Here is a 7,994-nt window from a genome sequence, read left to right as displayed (position 1 = left end):
AGAATGAGCACTGTTGGATTACATATCCTACCGCAAGTCCCCAGACACTTCCTATATTGTGTTTATTTTCACAGAAGCAATAGGATTTAATTCTACAGTAATTACTTCCTAATTTTCCTCCAGAGCAGAAGTATATTACATTTCCTGCTAAACTGAAAACAGATTCTACCAAGTAACTGCTGTCTTGCAACTTACTGATAAAAAGAGCAGAGGGAAAATATTTCAAGAGTTTGTATTCATCTTTGAAAGGTGCTGAGTCCAAGAGCAACTGTTGGATGAGAAAAGCAGGGCTAAGAACAGAGTGTTTGGGCCTTTGTAGGATAAATATTAATTTTGTTCAATATTCACTGAGCAGACTACAATATGTATCTGCATCAATTTCCGTTACATGTAGGAGAAATTTTTATATATATATATATCTATCTTTAAAAAAATCAGTCACTCATATTTTCCTACAAGTTTGAACGTTATTCTTTCAATTGGCGTCTTCAGCATCTAACTGTAGCGTACTCAGCTGAAATCTATACCAAATTTCTAGTTATGCCATTTTTAGAAAATGCATTCAAGGTGTTTCCCAACATGGGAGTTGAGTATTGGTGGCAATTGAAGATATATTGTTGTCAAACTTTAAAGCTTGACCAAAAACCCCTTTTCTCAACATGGAATTAGAATAACAAATCTCCAAGCCTAATGTGTGACAACAACTTCGTTTTTGACTCTGGTCAAACTAGTGAACTTTCTGCTCTAGTTCTGTTGTCTACAGAATGGAATAAAACCTCCAAGGGGATGTTGGAGAAGCTGATGGAAAAATGATAAGCACTCAAATGACTCAGTGATTCAGTGAAAACACTGCTTAAAAAGTGCAGTCTTGAAAAATAAGAGGCCAGAAACCGGAGTTTTGTTTTGTGAAGAAAATGGCCATATTTTTCTTAAAACTGTCATAGAAGATTTTGACCGGTATTAGCCAGTTGCCAAGATTTTCTTAAGTAAGTATCAGTTTTAGCAGCACTATTTTTGAAACATGTTTTCTGAGATTCTTTGAAAGAACTCAGTAGACATTTTCCTGACCAACACTGCCTTTTTATTCAATTCCAAAAGGTCAGTAGTTAATCTGAAAATTTTAACCAATACTTTCACTATGTTTTTATCTTTGTACCTTTCACTTCAGCTTCCAGTGTCTTCACTGGTAATCATGGCCATTTCTGGAGAACAGTGAGACCAAAGTCATCTCTGGAGACAGATCCAGGTCATTCTTTGTGGATGCAGCGAGTGCACCACGTGCCACTGTACAGCACAGAAGCCTCTGTGTAGGGCTTTGCAGACAGCTTCTGAGGGCTGGACAATCCAGCCACAGAAAGGGTATACTTACACAATCAAGGTGTGGAGATCTACAGGTCAGCTTTCTTAGAAAGCATGTTCAAATTTTGAAGTGTGTGTGGTTTTGACACAATCCTGTGCTAGTACCTCTATGAGCAGCTTTGGGAACAGAATGGGATCTCACCCTACAGACTCAGAGCACCGCTGAGCTAGGTCATGACTGCTCCCACCCACCCCAGTAGATGTCTAAAATTTTATCAGTTAAACTCTTTGGTACAACTTTTGCATAAAAGCTACTTCTGCAACTAGCTGTGAAAGATGTGCTGCAGAAACAGATAGAAAATGAGTTTCAAGAAGTTCTTGCTCATCACTTCATTAAAGAATATCCTTAGAGAAGTGCTGAAAGAAGTTATGGTCTTATAGACTTCGCTCCCTCCCCAGGCGCCCCACATTGTTTACCACCACTTTTTCAATATGGAGGATGAGCCTGTTGAGGCCATACGAGTCAATTCCACCTGTAAAGAAGCTTGTCCAGCAGTAACTTTCATTGTGGACATAAACATGAAGTGCTAATTATTAGACAATACCCTTGTCAATAGTAATAATGTAAATAGTTTTTCAAAAGAACTGTATAAAGGGAAATACACAAAATATGAGACCATGAAATATAAAGAATCATAGCTTTCCATTTGCATTTATATGATTGTTTTTTCTTCTTGTGCATATTTCAAAGTATTTTACAGAAAAGCCTTTTAAATTCTGCCCATGTGCCACCCAGCTGAGGATTGAATACTGTTCCATGATTAAATATGACAACACTGGGCTTTGCAAAGTCACGAATGAAAGATTTAGCAGGGACAGGAGAAGAGCTATTTTGCCATCTTCCCAAAATTAATGTTGCTTCTACCTGTGAACAGAGCACTAATTCTAGTCTACCGCTTCAATTGCAATGTCTTTGGTTGCCTTGCTGCTGCCTTGTGCTAGGTTTCCTGCTTCCAGACTCATTCCACCTGGCAGGAGCTCCAAGTTTTACCCACAGAGAATGAAACAGAACTAACTAGTCTGAGTTCTGCTGCATGTGCAAAGAGAGAAGTGGAAGGAGTGATCAGAAAAGGAAATTGAGGAAACATAAAGCAAGAAACAACAGCAGAAATAAATGAGGAAGAAAAGGATATTTTCTTCATGTGCAGCACTGCTCGTAATTGAGTAACCGCATCCTATCACTGCTGTTGCTTCCCTGCACTTCCTTCCACCTTTGTCTGTCTCTGTCCTCACTGCACACCATTCATCTTGAAACTCCTTTGATACTGCCCAACAGTTTTGGGTAAATACTTTCTTCCAAGTATTTTGGAAGGTGCCAAGCACATGAGAGGATACTGACATTACACATACACACTGAATTAACACACTCCCATGTATAGCTTGTGTCTTTCTAAAAATATAATTAGACCAAAAATTTTCAAAATATTTTCGTATTTGGAACAGACTGGCAATGTTTTGTATAAATCTTTCTTCAGGCCTGAAATAGAAACGGTAACTTGTGAGCTACAAATAAGCTGAGAACAATTGTTTTGAGATTAGTTTGATTTTGTTCATCAACAATTAGAGAAAAGGCAGGTCCAAGTGTCAAATGGATGGATACTAGAGGGGTGGATGTGGTGTAGTACCTCCTATGGGTTAGTCAGAGAAAAGTAGTGTCCTTTCTGTGTCCAAAGTGTCCTTTTGGCTAAAAAGGTACTTTTTTTTTTCCATCTAGGATTCCATTTTATACAACAAGTACAGCTGAAGATCCTCATTTCACCACCATAAGGACGTGATCATGAACACTTGTCAAGAATTCACACTGGCAACCAAGCCTCAGGTACAACCCAAGATTGCCCAAATTCTACTTGTCTTCATCGAAATCATCAATAAGACACTCTGTAGAAGCTGGCATCCTATTCTGTCAAACAGCACTACATAATTGTTTTTTTTCGTATTATGAATTATCAAATCTAAACCAAATGCATACAGCTTTCCAAATGACATAATTACTGAAGAACTGGTAGCATGACATGTCACCACGCTGTGCTTCCTTGCTCCATTCCAACCTTTCCTCAGCAAGACGCAGTATTTCAACCCTACAGTTTAATCTTTGTTCTAGTTTCTCCTCTCACCCCTATCTGATTTTCAGAGAAAGAAAAATCTTGCAGGAACAACCGTGTCTCAGATATTTCACTTATTTTCATGAACCTTGCAACATTTGGTACCACTCTACATTCCTTAGCTCTCTAATTTCGTACATTTTTGATAAATACTGAGTCACTTAGCACCAAATGTACAAAATAGTAAGAATTAAGGACTGTTTCACAGGAGACACACATTACATCAACTACAACATAAATGACCAAAAGACTGCTGGTGGTACTGCACATTGGGACCACTGCTGTTTTGAGCACTGCTTAACATTAAAGATGATCTAAGCCTTGCAAAGAAACTGCCATTTCACTTGAACTTAGCCTTCACCTATAATAAGTATATAGGAAAGACTACCACTCATCATCACAGCTAAACACACATCAAGGTAAATTTTAGAGGTACAACTGACAGTTCAAATGTTATAGATCCCAAATGTTACAGACACTTGCCTTGCAATTTCTGAGGAGTAGTAGTACAACTTTGCAGAGCCTTAGAGGAGCAACTGTCAGTCAACCAAAGCTCAAGAAAATAAGGCATGTCATGGACAGCAGACAGGTTATTATAAAAATGAAATATCTCGGTAATTGTATTCATTTTCTTGTCGTCTCCATTCTCAGATGGAGCAACAATAAAAGGTGTGGAATATAATTCTAACCATAAATGAAGAAGACAAAACGCTTTTAAGCTATAGAACCAAGTTTCAAATTTATTCAAACCTCACCATAAGCTTCCCTCCCACAGAAGAAGTGATCCAACTTTCCTCTCCTCTGTGCTTTCTCCAGTGTACCTAAGCATGGTCCCCACGATTTTGCTAGTGATACACAACAACTTCGTTTTACCGAGGTATTTTTAAAATCCCTCGGGGCGATGCTGAAGCACACGAGTTAATGCAGGCTTGGCACTGTTACAGTGATCCTTTCCTGCCATCTAGGGGACATGTACTGGTGTGCAAACGGAGGAGCAGATGATTGTCTTCACAGTTACACATAGGAAAACTTTCTATTTGAAACGCTTATCCCTATGCAGCAAAACAAAAATCAACTTAATTGAAGAGTAGCACAACTATCAAGAAATAAACCTAACTGAACAGTAGCACAACTATTTTATTATAAAACAAATGCATAACAATTTAATTCTAGCATAACCCTAAAATTTTCTCCAGTAGATTTCAGTTAAATGCCCAGCAAAAACATTTAGTTGACAATTTAAGTCTCACTTTTATGACACACGGACATGTCTTCTGAGCTACTCAGCTGTATGAAAAGCCTTTTTATTTTCCTGGATACCTCAAGAGAGCAAGATCTATGCTGCTATAAACAGCATGTAGCTGCCAACAACCAATACAGAGATAAGAAGAAAGGATTGAGATGTCTGTGGTCCCAGAAATGGAGAAAGTCAGAAAAAGCAAAGTTGCATTACAGCTGATATTATGAAAACTAAGCTCAGTATCAGAACTTGCTTTTCGAGACATCATTTACACGAAGCACTAACTTTCTCAGAGCCTTATTCTGCTGCCTGCATGGTGGACAGGGCAGAAACTTAGTATGTGCAACATGCCCCGCACACCATGCAGACAGTACGCACTTTTGTATTGCTCTACCCTAAGAAGCAAAACACAGAAATACTCGATGTCGAAAGGTCATCAATTTAAAAAAAAAAAGTTAAAAGTTGTTCCAAGATGCAAGTTCCTATTGCTAGTGTTGGCATCGCAGTCACATTTTTCATATTTGCTCTCTTCACTGTTGCCTTCCAGGCTGTTTCACATGGCAGACTCTACAAAAGGAAAGAGCATACTCAGCTAAATGCTAAGCATAGTCAAATGCACACACAAAAATCCAAACAAGTTTTTTCCTCCTCTTCCATTTGGATTTGTTTTGCTCTTCCGTTGAAAAGGAACACTCCACTGAAAAACACCCTTCACTAAAATAAACAAAGACCCATGGTTCCCATGGCTGAAATGATGTGAAAGTCTCTTTAGGATCAAAGTTGGAGCTTCTCCTGGGATGAAAGGAAGCAGGTGTCCAACCAAGATGTTTTGTGAACTGGCTACAAGTTCTTGTACTGCACAAGATGCAGGCCCCAATTCTGCCCCAGTGAAGGGACTGAAGATGAAAGGCTTTCCCTAACCCGTACACTTAAAGCGACAGTGTTAACATTACTTTGATACCTCTTCACCAAAGAAGAAACACAAACAAAAAACCCCTGAATTTAACAGAACAATTCTTCGATTAATTTTATTTTGATAACAAAAAATTTCTGAGTAGCCCTGCCCAAGTCCTCTTCCCATTACCATGTGCAGCATTGTTTAAATAGCTGAAAAGAATCACTGGCTTGGGGATACTGAAGGTCTTTACCACCTAGGCAAGAAATTCCAAAAAATAAACAAATAAAAAGCCATGTGCCAACCCATTTACAGCAGTATAATATAAATCTATATAAGACACCTTAATTTCTTGAATGGAACATAGTATATGCTTGCACAGCACAAACAGAAGTTTGACACTAGACCAACACTGCTGCTGAAGAAAAAAACTCTCTCTCTCTAGATACTATACTTATGGAATTTGTTATTCACAGGGGAAAAAAAAAAAAAAAAAAAAAAAAAAAGGAAAGTCTCCTGCAAGATCAGGATAACAGCACACATTTCAGAAGAAAAATTCTAGTGGTCAATAGCAAGCCTTAAATCTGACACAGAAGAACTTGCAGAGATTAAAACTAGAAAACTGCTGGTGCCCACAGGTATTGGAGGAAGCTGTGACGTGGATCCCAAGTGTTAGTACAGCCTGCCTGGCTAAACTTCAGGAAATCTGTTCCCCTGTACCAGAAACTGTTGTCCAAGGTTTGTAGAACATCCAGCTAGGGGACTCTCTAGATCCCCAGATAAGATGCCAGCAATGTCTCGGAAATGGAGACTGCTCAGGGCTAGAGGGTAAACATGAACACAAACACAGAAGGTACTTCAGCAATTTTAAAAATAAATTAAAAAAAAGGGGAGGTAACAGTGAAATGAGATTGGATTTAGCAAGACAGCTGTATGAGGAAAATGCAGCTTACTTGGTAAAACCTATAGTGTATGACCACCTGTTTGGTTTTTTTTTTTTTGTACAGTATGACTTTGTCAGCATCTTTAGACAAGACAGTACAAGGCAAACATACATTGGGGGGGGAGGAGAGGACAAGGGCTCAAATTAGAGACAGGATGGAAAGATAGTAAAGCACCATCAAGCCATCAAGAAATCAAGACAGCTTGTTTCCTAAGCCTGACCTCCAGTGGTGAGTACAGACCAAGATAAGGTACACCCTTCACGCAAACTGCCATGACCATATTCATGAACAGTGAGAAGAACCTACGATACATATTCAGGATCTCTCAAACAGATTGAACATTGCGCTTAATGAAGTAAATTATAAAGAAGTCCCATTCAGCCAAAATGAGAACTTTTGTGCCTATGAAAGCTGACAGGTTCCAGCTTTAGTTTTCTGAAAACAAAGCAATTTTATGTCAATTTGACTGTTTACAGTGACATTTGTGTAGTCTTCCAGAATTTTGGGTAGTTCAGAACTTCTGTAATTCATTGGCTTGTACCTACAAAGCTTTCTCTTCATTTAACATATGCTTATCTTTCCATTAACTTAAGAAACTAAAGCGAACATGCACGTGAGGTTTCTGGGTTTGTTTTTTAAATGTGATAAAAAGTACAGTTTCAGGAAGGCAACTTTGTTCAGTGTTTCAGGTGTACTCCTATGCGAGAGATGCATCATGCCTAGGTAACAGCATGTAAATATGCACGCATACTTATTTTGCTACTCTGGCCCTTCTGCTTTGAGAACATCTTCAAAACCCTTTATTCTTTGGGAATATTTTTGGAATTGCTGGGGGAAAAGGAAACATAGCATGTTTCATTAAGAAGGTCAAAATTAACACATTAGGCAAAGACACTAAAAAAGTATCTACTGTTTAAAGCCTATCCTTATGAAATAGTGTTGAACAGAAAAACAGGAATTCAGCTGGCTGTACTTCCCACCCCCTACCCCCATGTTAACAACTCAGCACAAATTACTCATCTGTCTCTAAGTATTTGTCTACTTCTGTTTTCTCCAGAAGCTTTTTTTTATTTTACAAAAAAAACCAGAACACAATGAAAGTAGTCTCTTCAAAAAATTACTTGAAGAGCACAAAATTGAACACAAATATTTCTTCATCTGAGCTTTTTTTTTTTTTTTGGTGTCTGTTACAATATTTACAGGGGGAAATGACTACCAGTTTGACTGTAGAATTTTATTTTAAAAACTAGAAAAAAAATTCAAATTGCATGTTTTACAGGGAGCATTTCAGTTTACGAAGAGCAAAACAACTTTTCAACAATTCAATATATGAAATTATAATAAAGAACACTTGAATATTTGCAAGCTACAGTAACTGTGAACTGTAGGGTAAAGAAAGGAAAGAAAACAGTTTCCTTCCAATCACAAATGACGCACTTTAACATGCTAAATGG

Source organism: Platalea leucorodia (assembly GCF_965183815.1).
Source record: "Platalea leucorodia genome assembly, chromosome: 1".
Taxonomy (NCBI): domain Eukaryota; kingdom Metazoa; phylum Chordata; class Aves; order Pelecaniformes; family Threskiornithidae; genus Platalea; species Platalea leucorodia.
Note: the sequence above shows the minus strand (reverse complement) of the source record.